The sequence below is a fragment of the Protobothrops mucrosquamatus genome, unplaced genomic scaffold, assembly GCF_001527695.2.
Source record: "Protobothrops mucrosquamatus isolate PMUCROS unplaced genomic scaffold, P.Mucros_1.0 scaffold2107, whole genome shotgun sequence".
Classification (NCBI taxonomy): domain Eukaryota; kingdom Metazoa; phylum Chordata; class Lepidosauria; order Squamata; family Viperidae; genus Protobothrops; species Protobothrops mucrosquamatus.
This window is the reverse complement of record NW_015388209.1, coordinates 54125-58429: the sequence shown is the minus strand read 5'-3', so window position 1 is coordinate 58429 and position 4305 is coordinate 54125. Positions and strand designations below refer to the sequence as shown.

General features: G+C 42.0%; 1 non-coding gene across 1 annotated transcript; it reads right to left on the bottom strand.

Annotated features, from left to right (window-relative positions):
* Nucleotides 1-521: 521 nt before the first annotated feature.
* Nucleotides 522-594, bottom strand: TRNAR-ACG. Its single transcript has one exon. It is a non-coding gene; the product is annotated as a tRNA-Arg (tRNA).
* Nucleotides 595-4305: the final 3711 nt, after the last annotated feature.

The window sequence follows — 4305 nt, the reverse complement described above, 5'->3', positions numbered from 1 at the left end:
TCCTTTCTCTTTACTACAGGGGAGTCAAACTCGCAACGTCATGTGACACGTCACGACATATTGTGACTTTTTGCCATTGCTGGCAATGGGGTGGGCGCAGTTTCGCTACGATGCATCCAGCCGGCGGGCTGGCAGTTTGTCACCCCTGCTTTACTACCTCTGCCTAGCCAGCTCAGGTATAGAACTGTGGGACTCTCTGGGGTTTTGGAGCCCACTAGCCTGGATATACATAAAGGAACTCATGAGAGTTGCCTTGGGTTACTTATAAAGTAATAAAGGCAAGATAAAAATCAAATAAGTAAGTAAACCATCTAATTGTTGATTGAGCTACAGCTTTGCAAGAGTTGAATGATGCTTTGTGTCTGGCTGAGGCAATGACATCTATCTCTTTTCCAAAGAAGAGAAGCAGAAGGGCCATGGATATGGAACGGACACATTTTAAAGGAGCTTGGAGAAAGAAGAATTGCTATTCAGATACCCATTGCTAGAAGCAAACATTTCTTCCTTCAGGAAAGAAAAGTCGAGCCAGGCAGGAATCGAACCTGCAGTCTTCTGATCCGTAGTCAGATGCGTTATCCATTGCGCCACTGGCCCTATGATAACCTGTCCATTAATGCATAATTCACCTTTGGCAAAGAGGAAAATTGCCAAAGCATCCAAGTAATAGAGGAGACAAGAGACAACTGTACTGCTCAAGGCACAATGCTTTTGGCAGCCTGCCATTTGAGAAAGCTATTGCAATTTTGTGTGTGTGTTTGTGAATCCTCTGGGAAATTTAGCTTTGCTGAGCAGAAATGTCTGCCTCAAGGCTGCTAAGCATGCCTGTGGGATAAAGATGACTGTGATGGTAGACCCACAGCCCTTGAACATCATTAGATGATCAAGGGATGAGCGAATTGTATACTACCAAATGCACTCCATGGTATTCCAGAATTTGACCTGCTGTTGCTGAAGAAAAGTCAGATGTCATAAAAGATAGACAAGATTAAAGATGGCTGAGGATGCACCTCAACAAAAGGGATTAGAAAGAGGTTCCTGTTGGCTCCTGTCTTTGTGAGTGATCAATCAATCATAATAGAGCTGGGAGGGACCTTGGAGGTCTTCTAGTCCAGTCCCTGCTCAAGTAGGAATTGCTATATCATTTCAGACAAATGGCTTTCCAGTCTCTTTTTAAAAACCTCCAGTGATGAAGCACCCACAACTTCTGAAGGCAAACTGTTCCACCAGTTAATTGTCCTCGCTGTTAGGAAGTTTCTCCTTAATTCTAGGTTTTTTCTCTCATTGATTGATTTCTATCCACTGATTCTTCTCTTGCCTTCTGGTGCTTTGGAAAATAAGTTGACCCCCTTCTCTTTGTGGCAGCCCCTCAAATACTGGAATATTGCTATCATGTCCCCCCTAGTCCTTCTTTTCTCTAGACTAGCCAAACCCAAATCCTGCAACCGTTCTTCCTATGTTTTAGTCTCCAGGCCTTTAATCATCTTAGTTGATCTTCTCTGCACTTTTTCCAAAGTCTCAACACCCTTTTTGTGATGTGGTGACCAAAACTGGATGCAGTATTCCAGGTATGGTCTTCCTGAGGATTGATAAAGCAGTACTAATACTTCACGTGATTTTCATTCTATGCCTCTGTTTATACAACCAAGGATTGTATTAGGTTTTTTGGCTGCTGCGGCACACTGCTGGCTCATATTTAATTGATCACCCACTAGGTCTCCAAGGTCCCTCTCACAGTTACTGTTTTTGAGTCAGGTAAATGACTAGCCAGATTACTAGCCTTTTTGTGTAGGGGGTTCTCGGTTCAAAGCTGCTTTTAACCAAGTGTAGTAAGGCTGCTAGGGAGCAAAGAATTTTAGTACACATGCTAGGCTCAAGGGTGGTGGTACCTCTAGGCACCCTCACCCATAGACAAGAGGATCCCTAAATGTGTTGCTATATAGATGCTCATATAAAAAAAAACACGACTGGAGAAGAGCTTGGGGGAATTGCAAATCTTAAACCCTGAGGATGGTTTTAGGCTGCATATATTGGCCGCAAGGAAATAAACATTCTAGACATCACTTTCCTCTGCAGCAAACTCAATTATTGTTCATATTAAAGATACCATATCTGATTGGCCCCTCCAAAATGCAAATAGCAATGGCTGCAAAAACATCTCTGCTGCAATCTAAAGGTGGTCTGAATTTTTGCAGCCCTGATAATGGTAGCTCTAGTTCATGATACGTTGGTTAATATTAACGTTGGCTTTCTTGGCTATGGTTTACTTAAGATGTTGCTTGTTCACATACCCGAGTAGTCTTGAAAAATAGCAAATGGCGATCATGTGATCCTGAAATGCTGCAACTATCATAAATATATGCTGGTTGCTAAGCCCCCGACCATGACCATGGGGATGCTGCAGCCGTTAAATTATAAGCCACTTTTTTCAGAGCCTTTAAAACTTGTTAAGGTTGTTAAATGAATGGTTGTGAGTAGAGGACCATTTATAACGTGCTGTGTAAATCTCTGTAAAGAATAACAGAGTTGGAAGGAACCTTGGAGGTCTTCTAATCCAGCCCCCTGCTCAAGCAGGAGACCCTATACTATTTCAGACAAACGGTTGTCCATCTGTTTAGTTTAATGGATTGTGTGACTGCCCTCACCAATGGGATAAGTCAGCAACCAGTTTATGACTTCTTCTGGAAGACATCTTCTCTAGAACCTCTACAGCTTTAACCAAGCCAACTGGACTGGACCAATTATACAGATATTCAGCCCTTTAGCTATGATTGCCTGTGGAATTCCTATTTCCTTCACAAAGCAGACAGGTTTTCTTGAATAATGTCACTATGTTTCATTTATTTTGCTATTTCTCTAAACATTGATGGAACAAAGCAAACCAGTTCCAACCTATTCACTATACCTTAGCTGCTCCTGCTCCACAAATTATGGTGTTCATTTTACAATGCTTGATTAAGTACTGAAATTATCTGAAGAGCAATTTCAGCCTTTCTTCTTCATATTAGTAATATGACCCATGGATGCAGAGCAGTTCCCCGTTGGAAAACCCGATCAACACTTGCAATCATAAGGAAGCATATTAAACAAATGAGGCCAGATTGTAGTGATTAGGTGGGATTCAGATGGAATATTAAGGATATTAAAGATTATTAGAGAAACAAAACTGAAGGCAACTTTTTTCCTTCCAGGTGCAAATACAGAGATCAAAAGGAAATGTATAACATAAATAAAAACCTGGAATAAAACTCAGCCATTGAGAAAAAGGAGGATCCATAATGAATGGACAATAGAACAGAGCGTGCTTTAAAAAAAAAGAAAGATTTCTGGATTACCCCAAAGTTAAAGAATAGAGCAGCTGCAAGACCACAGTCAGAGAACTGGCAACTGGCAACAAAACCACTAACAGTAGGAGTTTCAAAAGAGAATTTTGTCCAGACATCCCTTTTTGTTTGTAGGTCATAATATAATCAGTGGGCAAAACTAAACATTCTGTTAACCTTCATGCATCTCCCCTTTTTTACAAACCATATGGCTCAACATGGTTTCTCCCAATGCATTTGCCTTCTCGCAAATTAAAAATTGCAATTCAGCAGTTAATATAGGAAGAGTTTGGGGGTGGGGGTGGGGGTCCACTCCCAACCTTTAGTGGAGGAGCCATGCAGGTCTGGATCTTCAGAGACTTTCCACCCCAAATTTAGATTAATATTTGTTTTGGACACTTCTCCGCATTCTCCCTTGGACTTCAAATCTTCTTTCAAAGAATGAAGATGAAAAGTGGAAAAAGGCAAGAAAATGGGAAAACAGAACATGTTAAGGGCAGTTCTAAGAATTTCAGCCTTCTAACATATCTGAATGGTGCTGGAGAAGACTCCTGCGAGTCCCCTGGACTGCAAGGCGATCAAACCGGTCAGTCCTAGAGGAGATCAACCCCGACTGCTCTTTAGAAGGCCAGATCCTGAAGTTGAAACTCAAGTAGTTTGGGCACCTAATGAGAAGGAAGGACTCACTGGAGAAGAGCCTAATGCTGGGAAAGATTGAGGGCAATAGAAGAAGGGGAGGACAGAGAATGAGATGGCTGGATGGAGTCACTGAAGCAGTAGGCGTGAACTTAAATGGACTCCAGAAGATGGTAGAGGACAGGAAGACCTGGAGGAACGTTTTCTATGGGGTCACAATGGGTCAGACACGACTTCGCAATTAACAACAACAAACATATCTGAAAAGGGCCAATAAAGCATAAAACATAGGAGGTGAACTGTCTGTGGAGATTCTCCGTCATCCAGGTCATGGTTGTCTCAAAGGTGC